General features: G+C 39.7%; 1 long non-coding RNA gene across 5 annotated transcripts in view; it reads right to left on the minus strand.

The window, feature by feature from the left end:
* Positions 1-13,964, minus strand: part of LOC137308533 (uncharacterized) — an 85,754-nt gene extending 71,790 nt beyond the window's left edge. For 4 of the 5 annotated variants that reach the window (XR_010959570.1, XR_010959569.1, XR_010959566.1 and 1 more), the window contains exons 1-3: positions 13,886-13,964; positions 13,425-13,555; positions 11,649-11,787 (exon numbers count right to left, since the gene is read on the minus strand). This is a non-coding gene — a long non-coding RNA (uncharacterized lncRNA). The remainder of the gene's footprint in view (positions 1-11,648; positions 11,788-13,424; positions 13,556-13,885) is intronic. The other variant, XR_010959568.1, reaches the window with a different exon arrangement.
* Positions 13,965-14,413: the final 449 nt, after the last annotated feature.

Raw genomic sequence — 14,413 nt, forward strand, 5'->3', positions numbered from 1 at the left:
CTATTTAGATCACGCAGCATGTCAGTTCAATGTAGAATAACACTCGTAGAGTGAAGCTTATGATTTGTAAATGACCATACGAATTTGTAACAATATGACAAAGTTTACTCTGCGCCAGGTCAGTCACTACTGCGATTATGATGCTTTGAGTTTCAGAATCCAATCGCCCACACTCAATGCAAATACAAAGCCCTACCCTCACCCCACCTCCCGAAATATCGGCCAGGATTATCATAACCTGAGAGTCTACATGATCCGAGATTTGTCAGTGGTGACACATTCCGAAGTTTAAATGAATTATTAACTTCATTTTCAATTCTGACTCTCATGGCCAAAACGTACGGGGTAAATGTACATATCGTGTTTATATCACGGAATATTAGTGGCACCATCCAGGAATATACGCTGCGGTGTGTTATAGATTCCACGAGATAATAATAATAGAAAAAACAAAAAATTACTAAAGAAATATATCACGTCAGGAATACGAAACCGAACAGAATGTCAGCGTCATCACCGTAAATCACAACTAAATCCAATGACAATGATGCAGGTCTAACGCCACTGTATAGATGACAATGTAAAATAGTTTATATATAGTCCTATTTCAGAATGTGTCTGTATCTGCAAGCAACATTTGATATAAAATGTCAAAAGGTTTCGACAGTCGAACATAAAGTGCGCTGATCGGTCAAAGTTGAATCTTTAGCCCGCAGTGTTTCCCTGCCCCCGCTTTACTGCGATCTCTTATGTCATTCTCTGTGAGCCGCAAGAGATTTGGTCCGATAATCAGATCACCTTCTGTTCAGAATGGCATCGAGTTTCATTCTTTTAGATATAATTTCGTTCATTTTGTTGTTATCAGCTTTCAAATGCGAAATTAATTTTAATGGAAAGCACTTATCAGCATCGTAAAGCTTTTTATTCGCTGAAACGTAAAATGGACGGATATATTTGCCGAGTAAAATCAATCCTCCGTTTATATACAATATCTGAACTCTACTATCACTATAAGCGAACCCCCAATATTCTGAAAATCACCGTAATCGATATCGGGCTGGTTAATGTGTTAACTATATTTTTATGTTCCGTTAGTTCAAATTCGAATCCCTCACGATTGCCTGTTTCATTCTATTGCAGCGCCTTTGTATCTATTCTGTTCTTAACATGACCACCTTTCTAACAATATCAATCTATTGGTTCTAGAAACCCCTCAATTAAAGGACGATCCAGAAGACCCCGAGGTGGAGGAAGAAGGATTAGAAAACTTATATGAGGATGGCAGCACGGCATCAACAGTGATCGCTTTCGTGATTCTGTTTATTCTCAGTATGCTGTACAGTACATTTGTAACCGTACTTAAGGTAATATCATCTTTCAATAGCACAGTGACATTGTGTAAATTCAGTAGAAAGCTGAGTTCATACCTTAGATATAACCTGGGTACAAATGATGAACAAAATATTCTAATACAAGCACAATGAACATAACAGTATTAGATTGGACTTCATTACTCGTTCCCAAGTGATTAACTAGCACATTTATAAATCCTCCTGAATATGATAACAACAGAGGAACGCAAGTGTACGACAATTATTGAGACATTTCAGCAGAAGAAAATACCAATAATGGGAAATATTACTTTATATCTAGATTGGGGAAGGTTAGAAGCACACTAAAAAGGAAAGAGATTTATCGAATGTTTCTGAGTGATAATCCAAAAATAGTTAGCAATATCTTGATAAGGAAGCATCCTGGGACGACTTAGCGTTACGTGCTTGAAGTCACCATCAAATTTGCGAGGGAGAAAGGAGATCAGCAAACAGTGATTTAGCACTTAAACCTGCCTCACTATGAAGATATAAGGAAAGTATTGACGGCGGAAGGATGGGATAAATTTCAGTCGGTAAATCGATGGACAATTAGTGCAATTGATTCAAGAAGGTGATCAGCGAGCAAAAGAAAATACAATCCCAGAAATGGAAATTGTAAATGGAGGATGTAATTATGGTGAAATTAAATAGTTAGAGCCAGAATTAAACAAAAGGGGAAAGGTTATGTCAAGGCGAAGAAAATGGAAAGTTTGACAGCCAGAACTATTATCAAAAATAAAAGGATATCATGAAATTATGAAATGCACCATCAGATAGACAACAATTCCAAGGGATATTAAGGAGAATATCAAATATTTTTATCGTTGCATCAAAAGAAATAGAATGATAGAAGTGCAGATGGGGTTCTTACATAGGAACAGAGGAACAGGAGTCGGCAATTCAGCCCCTCCAGCCAGTTCCACCATTCACTGAGATCATGGACGAACTGTATCTCAACTCTATTTACCCGCCTTGGTTCCATATCCCTTAATACCCTTACCTAACAACAATCTATCAATCTCAGTTTTGATATTTTCAATTTTGTTAGCCTCAGTACCTTTTTGGGGGAGAGTGTTCCAGATTTCCACTGCCCTTTGTGTGAAGAAGTGCTTCCTGACATCACCTATATACGGATTAGCTCAAATTTGAAGACCATGCCCCCTTGTTCTGGACTCCCCCATCAGAGGAAGTAGTTTCTCTCTATCTACGCTTTCCAATCCTTTAATCATCTTAAACACTAAAACGCTAGAGGTACGAAAGGATTACTTCGCATCCGTCTTCATTAGAGAAGAGGATGCTGCCATTGCAGCGTTAAAGGAGGAGGTAGTAGCGATATTGGATAGGATAAAAATAGATAAAGAGGAGGTACTTAAAAGATTGGCAGTCCTCAAAGTAGAACAGTCACCCGAACAAGATGGGATCCATCCAAGATTAGTGAGGGAAGTAAGAGTGGAAATTGCGGAGGTTCTGACCACAATCTTCCAATCCTCCCAAGATATGGAGACGGTGCCAGAGGGCTCAAGGATTACAAATGTTAACCCCTGTACAAAAAAATGGAAAAAGAAAAACCCGGCGATTACACGCTGGTCAGACAAACGTCGGTCGTGCGGATAATTTCAGAGACAATAACCATGGCATTTGGAAAAGTTTGGGCTAATAAATGAAAGTCAGCAGGCGTTTATTAAAGGCAAATCGTGTTTGACTAATTTGATTGAGTTCTTTCCTGAAGTAGCGGAGAGGGTTGATGAGGTTCGTGAGGTTGACGTTGTGTATATGGACTTTCAAATGCCATTTGATAAAGTACCGCACAATAGGACGTGTTGGCAAAATTAAATCCCGTGGGTTTGAAGGGGCAGTGGCAGCGTGGACGTAAAAATTGGCTCAAGGACAGAAAACAGAGAGTAGTGGTAAATGGTCGTTTTTCAGACAGAGTGGTGTTCCCCAGGGGTCAGTATTAGGACCACTGCTCTTTTCGATATATATTAATGACCTGGAACTGGGTATACAGGGTACAATTTCAAAGATTGCAGATGACACGAAACTCGGAAATGTAGTGCTAAAGTAAAGACATTATGCTAAACGTTCATAAAACGCATGTTAGGCTTCAGCTGGAGTATTGTGTGGAATTCTGGACATCACACCTTAGGATCACGTCGAGGCCTTAGAGGCGGTGCAGAAGAGATTTACTAGAATGGTACCAGGGATGATGGACTTCAGTTATTTGGAGCAAATGGAAAAGATGGGTTTGTTCCCTTTAGAACAAAGAAGGTTTAGGGGAGATTTGATAGAGGTGTTCAAAATCATGATCGGTTTTGGTAGAGTAAATAAAGGTAACTGTTACCAGAATTGTTGGGAACCAGAGGACACAGATTTACGATGATCAGCAAAGGAGCCACACGTGACATGAAGAAACACTTTTTGATGCAGCGAGTTTTAATGATCTGGAATGCACTGATGGAAGGGTGGTGGAAACAGATTCAGTGGTAACTTTCAAAGGGAATTGGATAAATACTTGAAGGAAAAAAAATGTACCGGGCTATGGGCAAAGAGCAGGTTGGTGGGTCTATTTGTATAGCGCCTGAGGAACGACGGGCCGAAAGGCCTCCTCCCGTGCTGTACTGTGATATGATACTTCGATACCATGAATTCGATGCCCCCTTAATCTTCTATACAAGTCTAGTAAATGTAAGCTGTCCTAATGAATTGCCCCCTTTTGCCCCCGATATCATTTTGGTGAATCTGCGCTGCACCGTTTCCAGGGCCAAAATAGCCTTCCTGAGATGCGGTGCCCAGAACTGAATGCCATTGAATTAGATCATGGACGATGTGTATCTCAACTCCATTGGATAAATACTTGAATGGAAAAATTATACAGGACTATGAGGAAAGAGCAGGGAAATGGGACCTATTGGATCGGTCTTTAAAAGAGCCGGCATAGTCACGATGGGCCTAATGCCCTACTTCCGTGCTGTACTATACTACGATGCTATCATACCATGAATTAAATGTCCCTTGAATCTTCTGTACAAGCTTTGTCCATGCACCCTGCCATCATGAATTGTCCATTTTAGCCCCGGATTCATTCTGGTGAATCTGCGCTGCACCACCTCCAAGGCCAATATATCCATCCTGAATTGCGGTGCCTTGAACTGAACGCAATACTCCAAGTGCGGTCTAACCAGAGCTTTATATTACTGTAGCATAACTTACATCCCATTGTATTCCAGCTCCTTTGAGATAAAAGTTAACATTCCAAAAGCCTTTTTAATTATACTGTGTACCAATCCACCAGCTTGTAGTGATTTCTGTACTTGGATCTCTCAATCTCCCGGCTCCTCCTCGGCTCCTAGCTTCTTACCATTTAGAAATTATTCTGATCTATCTTCCTTTGGTCCAAAGTGGATAACCTCTCACTTCCCCATGTTGAACTCCATCGGCCACAGTTTAGCACATGAAGGTCACTTTGCAACGTTCTGCTCCTTAATTCATTATTTACTCTGTCACTTAACGGGGTCGTCAACAAACTTGGACATGCGCCTCTTTATTCCTTCATCTAAGTCATTTATAAAAGTAGTGAAAAGCTGAGAACCTAGAACACATCTCCGGGGGACTCGACGAGTCATATCCTGTGATGTGTCTCCTGCCTCCTAACCAGTTCCTTATCCGTGTCAATAGGTTCTCTCCAATTCCACGAGCTCTCATTTCCTTTCAAAAGAGATTGAGGGGTGATAACAGTGGAGGATAAGGAAAACGAAAAAACAACAAATAAATTAATATTTTGAAGCAATCTTCGCAATTTAAATGGACCAAACGATATCTAAAGCTACCTAGAACACTATAGGTTGGAAAGGATGGTATTCAAAGAAATTGGTTTTCAATGTCAAAAAAACATAACAAAGGACAAACTACTGGAATTGAAACTATTCAAAATTTCCAGACAAGTCGGATTTCATCTGAAAGGATTTATAAAATAGATAAGTCAACCAGCTATACATTCATTACAACCTGCAAAGGCTCGCTGGATTCAGATGTCATGACATGGAAGAGAGAGACAGTAAACTTTACACAATGAGTAAAAGGGGTAATGGAACGTAACGAAGGGCCTGTTAGCTTAACTGCAGCAGTGCAAAATTTCATATCATAGTATTATAATAGGTACAGCATAGCAGCAGGCCATTTGGCCCATCGTGACTAAAGGATCTATCCAATAAGTCTCATTCGCCTGTTCTTTCCCCATAGCCCTGCATTTTTCCCTTCAAGTATTTAACTAATTCCCTTCATAAAGTTACCATTGAATCTGCTTCCATCACCCTTTCAGGCAGTGCATTTCAGATCATATCAACTTGCTGAGTAAAAAAAATGTTCCCTAATTTTGCCTCTGGCATTTTTGCCAATCACCTTAAATCTGTGTCCTCTGGTTGCCGACCCTCCTCCCACTGGAAACAGTTTCTCCTTATTTACTCTATCAAAACCGTTCATGATTTTGAACAGCTCCATCAAATCTCCACTTAACTGTCTCTGTTCTAACGAGAAATACCGCGGTTCCTCCAATTTCCCCACATAACTGAAGTCCCTCATCCCTGGAACCATTCTCGTAAATCTCTCCTGCACCCTCTCTAAGGCCTTGACATCCTTCCTAAAGTGTGGCGCCCAGAATTGAACACACCATCCAGCTGAGGCCCAACCAGTGTTTTATAAAGGTTTAGTATAACTTCCTTGTTTTTGTACTCTCTGCCTCGATTAAGAAAGCCAAGGATCCCACATGATTTTTTAATAGCCTTCTCAACTTGTACTGCCACCTTCAAAGATTTGTGTCTGTGCACATTTAGTTTATTTTGCCTCTCCTCGTTTTTCCTACCAAAATGTATCCATTCACAATTTTCTCCGTTAAATTCCATCTGTTTTGTGTCTACCCATTTCACCAGTCTGTCCATATCCTTCTGAAGTCTGTTACTATCCTCCACATTGTTTACTACATTTTTTTCAGTTTCGTTTCTGCTGCAAATTTAGTAATTATACCCTCTATACTCAAGTCCAGGTCATTAATATATATATCAAAAAAAGCCGTGGCTCTAATACTGACCCCTGGGGAACACAAGTGTATACTTCCCTCCTGTCTGAAAAACAACCGTTCACCGCTACTCTCTACCATTTGTTACTTTGCAAATATCATATCCACACTACCACTGTCCCTTTAATCACATGGGCTTGAATTTTAATCACACGTCTATTATATGGTACTTTATCAAATGCCCTTTGAAAGTCCACAAAGACAACGTCAAACGCACTTCCCTCATCAACATTTCACGTTTCTTCATCAATTAACTCAGTCAAGTTAGTCAAACACGATTTTCCTTTAACAGATCAGAGTTGACTTTCATTTATTAGCCTTTATTTTTCCAAGTCCAACTTAATTTTATCCCGGATTATTGCCTCTAAAAGTTTCCCCATCACCGACGTTAGGCTGACTGGCCGACAGTTGCCGGGATTATCCCTCTTACCTTTGATTTTTTTTTATTAAGGGATTTGAACACTTGGAAAGAATAAACTGATTAAGGAATCACTAATGTTTGATATAACCAACCTTACAGAGTTTGATTTTGTAGCCACTCCTGTAGCCGATAGAGTCAGCTTGGTAAATGTCCTAAATATGGATTTTCACTGGAAAATAATTTATATTTCATACAGAGATTACTGAAAAGGTTAAGGCAAGTGAAACCGAAAAGAACCTCATGTGATGGATAGGAAAATGGTTTTATTTGTTGGAGTTCGTAATCTGTGATAAATAAGGACATTTCTTACTCCCACAAATCAAACCAATTTCCAGATTGGTGGAATGTGACGAGTGCCATCTCCGGGGAATCTGCTGCAATCCGACCACCAGCACTCCAGTGTGGGCAGACGGTTTTTACTGTTTATATTTAATATATTGAAACCTTTTGATTGTAAGCAGTTCCTGTGTGAACTATTTTAAAAATATAAATATCTATGCCCACATGAATAATTGCAACAGCATATGTAAACTTGATACGCTATAATGACATCCTCCAGTTATCGTTGGATCGAAAGCAGCTCAGCATTGCCTCTCCCGGATACTCAGCCTGTACTGCAGATAAACTCCAACCAACGCTAGGTCTCTGCTTCCTAAATTGTTTATTTTATTTTCGATTGAACTATTAACAGTAACATAAAATCAAAGTATTATATAAATACAAGGGCCGACTACATGACTTTAAAATGGAAAAAAATATATATTTGTGCGCTTTTCCCCATTATCCCCGTCCTCATGAATAAAGGCTTAACCCGTAGATTACATTTGGTTTTAGCTTCCTTTATGCAATGTCATCGCAGAGCGATTACTGTATACCGAGAGATAGAGGCATCGAATGTGTCTGAAATTAAAAAGCTGCTAGCCATCAAATTGTAAACAATTACGCCTTGAAAGTGATTGAAACCTTGCAGTTTCTCTCGCTCTCCATTCCTGTCTGTCTGTCTTTCTGTCTGTCTGTCGGCCTATCAAGAAATCTATCCATCTCGCTATCTATCTAAGTCTATTGCTCTCATGCACACACATGGAATTCCCTTGGCATTGCAGTGGGACGGTCGAGAGCAAGTTCTGCCTCAGTGATAGAGAGCTGAGGATAATTGAACAGGTGTGCAGGTTTAATTCACTTCACATTCCAAAGTCATACATCCTACCTTATTTTTCTAATTACATTATAAATTCCGATCACCACATTTGCAAGTATTTGTCAACCGACACTTATCACACTTCAATTACACATCCCAACCAGTAATAGCGCTGAAGTGCTATCTCGCGTATCCCATCTCTTCTGATTGAATTACAGCGAAAGTTCTATACTCCAACCTACTGCACTTTTCTGCTTCTGACAGTGATGTAAATTTTGCTATTTAGCTTTAAGAGAAACAACGTAAAATCAGCGTATTATCTGGAACCTGGGACACGTTGCATTACATTAAAATGGGGAATGAATACAGTTCCTAACCATGTCAGATTTATACCTCAAACACTTCACCAATGGCTCAGGAGCAGAGGGGAGTATATACAAGATTACTGCTAATACTAATCAACGAAGTACAATGAACTGTGAACGCACCAGAAAATTACAAAAGAAGATAGCTGCATTAAGCGTGTGGGCAGATGGTTGACAGGTCCAGTTCACTGAAACAACAAATGACGTTGTCCATTTCACGTATAAGAATGGTAGATGGGAATAATATGGAAATGGCGAAGTTCTGAGGAGATGTACACGAACACGAAATGCCGTTGTTCATATCCGTATGTCACTGAAATCTAGCGGGCGTACAAAAGTACTAATGGGATGCTGGGTTTCAGCTCAAGCAGTCGAGAATATAACAGCGAGCTAAAGAAACCGTCAATCATTTGGAATATCATGTTCAGTTCTTTAGAAATTTTCAGGAGGCTATACTCGGTTTGCTGGAGCCTAGCGACAATTCACATGGATCGTCACATTTTTCCAGAAATGATATAATTATTGCCGTCTAAATAACATTGGATAACAAATGATTCTCTTATCATTGATCGACTCACGGAGACACGCGACTCGGGGTGTTGCCGAGAGTTAGGGTTATGGACATTCATTTGTGGACAATAACACTCGAATCCCAGAAACCCCCTCGCATTCCATGACAATTAGTCAATAATTCTGCTTTTTGTCCGACGCTTTTGACTATACAGTGTGGTCACACGTCACTTCCTCACTCTGTTATTCACTGGGTTATCATACTATTTCTTTTCACTGCAGGTGAACTAACGGCCAGTTGGCCAGAAGGTACTTCCGGTTTATATTCCAGGCTTGTGTGGGAACGTCCATCGGTTGCTGACCACAGACGGGACTGGATTGCCTCACTCCCTCACAGTTATCGACTGGTGCACTGCACCACTTGATCTCGTATTCAGAGATAGACTCACCCAAACCATAATAACTATTTGCCTCAATTTCTTTCGTAAGCTCATTTTTTATTTCTCTTTTATTAAAGTGCCAGCGTTCAATAGAATTCCGCATAACTGTAGTAAGCCAGTGAACTGGGAAAATTGCGCAGAATCAATTACAATAAGCTGAGGAGAAATAATTGAATATCCAGGAGGGACAGGTTGGAATTTACTGCAACTGAATGAATATTGCATGAATCAATGTAATATTGCATTCAAATGCTGCACCTTGAATAAAGGCTCAATTTTTATGACATTAATGAGTGGCGCCCTCGCCTAATTTTGAATAGCAAGAACCAGGTGACCTTCAGACATAGGTGCTCCTTTCTTACCAATATACTGCGGTTAAGGCACGAATTGATATATGACCCAATCTGAGGGCTTCACACCTTGAAGAAATCCACTGGAAATTAATGATTGCTGATTATCGACACTTATATCCAGAAAACTGTTGGAAATCAGACGCCTTGTCTCAACCCACGGGTAAGAATTCCCCTAAAAATTCGTTGCAGTGAGATCATGGGTGGCTTCAAATCAATTTCTCTGAGGCCCTATTTCTGGCAAATTCGTGAACATATTTTCAAAGGGCCCGTTAACCATTTGCCAAGAAATACTGAGGAGAAATAACTTACATCAGAGCCTGTACAGCGTCACTTCCTGTAGCTGGACGATGGATTCCCCCTTGTATAGAATTGCAGCAACAAACCGTGGATATTGACGTTATCATCAATTAAATTCTAAAATGAGTGACACTGTGATATGAGGATCGATTTTGTTTTAAATATGATAAATGGATATTATGATCAGGAATAGGCCATCCAGCCCCTCGCGCCTGCTCCGAAAATCATGGTTGACCTGTACCTCAACTCCATATTCCCCTCTTTGCTCCATATCCCTAATACCCTTTACCTGACATGACTGTGTTTGCAGTGATTTGCCTAAATAAAGTCTCAGAAAAAAACAGGGAATTCGGTCCAACTCCTAATCGTCTGGAAATGAAATGTTCTCATCAACAGATTTTATGCTCAGCTTTGTTTGAAATGTGATTGCTGTTTAATTACTTTCAGGATGTTACTTTCAGATTCTGTCAAAACAAAGGTTTGGAATAAAATAAATACCATCTGCTCCATGCTGTTATTGAAGGTATTTTTTTTACTGAAAGTTGTGGGTTTAAATCTAACACTTATTTCTTGTATACATTTATACACATTTTTATTCACCTTTCAGTTTGTTCCAATGAGTGAGTTAGTAAAATTCATCCATAAGCATCATAAAAGCGATATCTTGAACAACTGAAATAATCTCGGGATTAAATTAATTCGAGCGACGGGTGTTTCCGATTCCATTAATTTACGACAGATATTTAATGGATCGAAGCAACTGGAGGGTGTGTTACTGAAACATGGGAAATAACCCGGACAGTCAGTCCAATCCAATTATTAAGCGGTATAATAATTGTTACAATAAGATTCATATATTCTAAGGAAAGAGTGTTCAGTCTCAGCACCAAGTTCTAGTAATTATGTTTATAAATTGATTCATTCTTTCATAGCACAGAAATCCAACAATGAATTAACTGAAGTGACGCTTTCAATTCATGCAGCTAAATTGACCGAATCTGTTCTGTGGCAAACTGTGGGGAACTGAAGGCTGGAAATTGCTGTTAGCGATATGCCACGAGCCAGATTCCGCCTTTCTGTTGCTCTCTTCTTTTATTAATTGAAACTCTAAGCTGTGTAATTTACACCGGTTATACCTCCATTGAAACAATATTCAAAGGATGTCTCACCAAAGTAAAACTGCACGAATATCACAATCGGCTATTTCCACTTACACTTCGTTAAAATGACAAGAAAGACTAAACATCTAAAACATTACTCGGTATTCATGGACTGATGCTTCTTACCTTCCCATTATGCTCCTTTTCCCCTCTTTGAAGGCAGGCGTGAACACATTTATTTAAACAAAATGTTCCTTTTTTCGGATATACTGTACAGTAGATTCATTTAAATATATTATGCATTTTAGATATACTGTAGAGTAGATTCATTTGAATATATTAATCATTTTTAGGCTATTCTGTACAGTATATTTATTTGAAAACGTTATGCATTTTTATGATATTCTGTACAGTAGATTTAATTAAATATATAATGCATTTTTAGGATATACTGTACCATAGATTTGTTTACAAATATTATGCATTTTTAGGATACACTGTACAGTAGATTTATTTAAACATATTATCCATTTTTAGGATATACTGTACAGTAGATTGTGGCTAAAATTTCATTCATTACCTCACCGAAATTGGAATTTCCTCAAAGTTTCTCCCGCTTCACCAGCGTAACTTTGGCGGAACCTCGGAAATTTCCTGCGCAGTGTCTTCACCATTTTGGATGAGATATGCGTGGGCGCTCTGTTGACGGAGGCACTGCCCTGTTAAAAATAAATAGGTTAACGCGTTACCTAAAATTGGAATTTCAAGCGCACTGAGAAATCGCCGGGAAGTTATTGTCCTGCAGAATAAATCAAGGCACAGGAAACTAAACAAACGTGTAAAATTAAGTCTGATAGCGTGAAGGGAATGTCGTTCAATTCAAGGAACAGGAAAATAGAATCCACTGAAACATGCTGCCGATTGATATTATCATCGGAACACATTGACCTGTGCCCGGTTTCACCATCCTGGGCCTTCGCTAATCTGAAATAACGCACTGGCAATTCACATTGCGCCATTTTGAATGGGTTTAAAGTACCTGTATCGAATGAAAGGATTAACACAACAATAAATTAATGCGGAAAGGGAATTCAGGCGAACGTCTTAAGCTGTTAACCGACAACACAATTTTAACACAAGCATTTTTAAAAAAGTTACGAACTTAAAGCAAACGAACTGAATGCCCAGTGGAAATGGAGGTGTTGTTCTGTCACCTGAACTCAATTTGTGCATTCTTGGTTATTGATGTGTTCGTGTCAAGAAACTTCATTATGTGTGATGGAATTACACACCACCTAGTGACTAATTTCTGCTATTAAAGCTTTATCTGAACATAAGAGGAGTGGGCCATTCAGCCCCAAGAGCCTGTTTCGATATTCAATCAGTATATGGTTGATCTGTACCGCAACTCCATTTACCCGCTTTAGCTTCACATATCCTGACACTCTTACCTAACAAAGATCCATCAATCACAGTCTTGAAAATTTCAATTGAACCCCAGCATCCACAGACTTTTTTTTTTGGGGGGGAGAGTTTCAGATTTCCACTACCCTTCGTGTGGGAAAGAGCTTCCTGATTTCACCCCTTAATGACCTAATTCTAATTTTATGATTGGACCGTCTTGTTCTGGAATCCACCAGAGCAAACAATTTCTCTGTATCTACCCTATCGAATCCCTTCATCATTTTAACCACCTCGATCAGATCACACCTCAAGTGTCTAAACTCATGGGAATACAATCCATGCCTTTGCAAACCGTCCTTGTAATTTAGCCATTTAAGCTCTGGTATAATTGTGGTAAATCTGCACGGTATATATCCTTCCTGAGGTGCGGTGCCCAAAACTGAGTGCAGTACTCCAGATGGGGTCTGACCAGAGCTCTGTATAACGGAAGCATTTCTTCCTCCCCTTTCTATTTCAGCCTCATTTGGATAAAGGGCATCATTCATATAGCCTTTTATATTACTTGTTTTTACCTGTCCTATAGCTATTATTGATTTGTCTACATGGACACCTACATCTTTTTGATGTTCTACAGTTCCAAGACACTCGGTTTTAGGAAAGTTAACGGATTTGCCTTTCTCCAATCCACAATTGATGACCTCACGCTTGCTCACATTGCACTACATGTGCCATAGTATTTTTCCCCACTCACTTAATCTGTTTTTGTCCCTTTGTAAGTCCCTGCTGCCATCTACAATACTTACTGTCCCTCCTAACTTGGGCATGAATTAGTTAATAAAATAATGATGCCGCAACATACATATTATCCCAGGCCTGGCCACGCGATGGCGCGCCAGAGCTTACCCCTGCCGCGTGTATTCCTTCCTCTTTCAATAATAAAAATAGTTCTTACCTTGGTCTTTCAATGTTTTTCTATATTTGGGTGTTTCCGGGTCTTCTTACAAGTCCTGTCTCTGTCTCTCCCGCGCTCTATCGTTCTCTCTTTCACTTTGATTGCAGTTTTCCTTTTTCGTCCTTCTTCACCTTCATTGGGATTTCGAAAATGATTGGTCAGTATGTTCAATATATGCCCATAAAATTCCCAACATTATATCACATATTCTTGATCCCTGCTCCCCCGACTATGGCCCAACTTCCCGTAAACATAAATGACTGAACCTGATAACAGAACATGGCATTGGATACTTTACATACTCCACAGAATAGCCCATGGATTTCTCTGTGAAGGCAGCTTTAAGGACTGATATAAAGTGACATTGCTGCACTGCCAAGCAAAACAATAGTGCAATAAATGACAGGATTCTCCAGCTTCGAGCTTCCTACCTTATATTTAATCTAAGAAATCTTACTCACCAGCTCGTAGAGCTAGCTTCCTCAGCACACTCGGTATGCGAATGTAGGGGCGTGCATGTACTGTGTACGAGCTTACGTTTGTATCCGTTTCCTGATTGCTTCTCTTGTTTAAAGAGACAGGTCACCACGGAGCTATTTCTGCAGACGCGGCTCTTTCCCGCGCTACCCCTTTTGCTTTATGCAAGAACAAGGACGTCAAGAGCAACCAAAGGTCATTCGGCCCTTCACAGCTCCTGGCTGTTGAATATATGGCACTAAAGAGTGACAAATCCCCATCACAAGGTTTTAAAGGATGTAACTGAGAACATTGCAGAAGCCCTAACTATAATCTTCCAAAGTTCACTCGATTCTGAAACCGTCCCTTTAGATTGGAAATTGCACATGTCACTCCGCTGTTTAAGAAAGGTGAGAGAGGAAACCAGGGGATTATAGACCAGTTAGCCAAACATCTGTTTTCGGGAAATTGCTAGACCGTATAATTCAGGATAGAGTATTGAACACCTTGAAAATTTTCAGCTGATCAGAGAG

The sequence above is a fragment of the Heptranchias perlo genome, unplaced genomic scaffold (genome assembly GCF_035084215.1).
Source record: "Heptranchias perlo isolate sHepPer1 unplaced genomic scaffold, sHepPer1.hap1 HAP1_SCAFFOLD_133, whole genome shotgun sequence".
NCBI lineage: Eukaryota > Metazoa > Chordata > Chondrichthyes > Hexanchiformes > Hexanchidae > Heptranchias > Heptranchias perlo.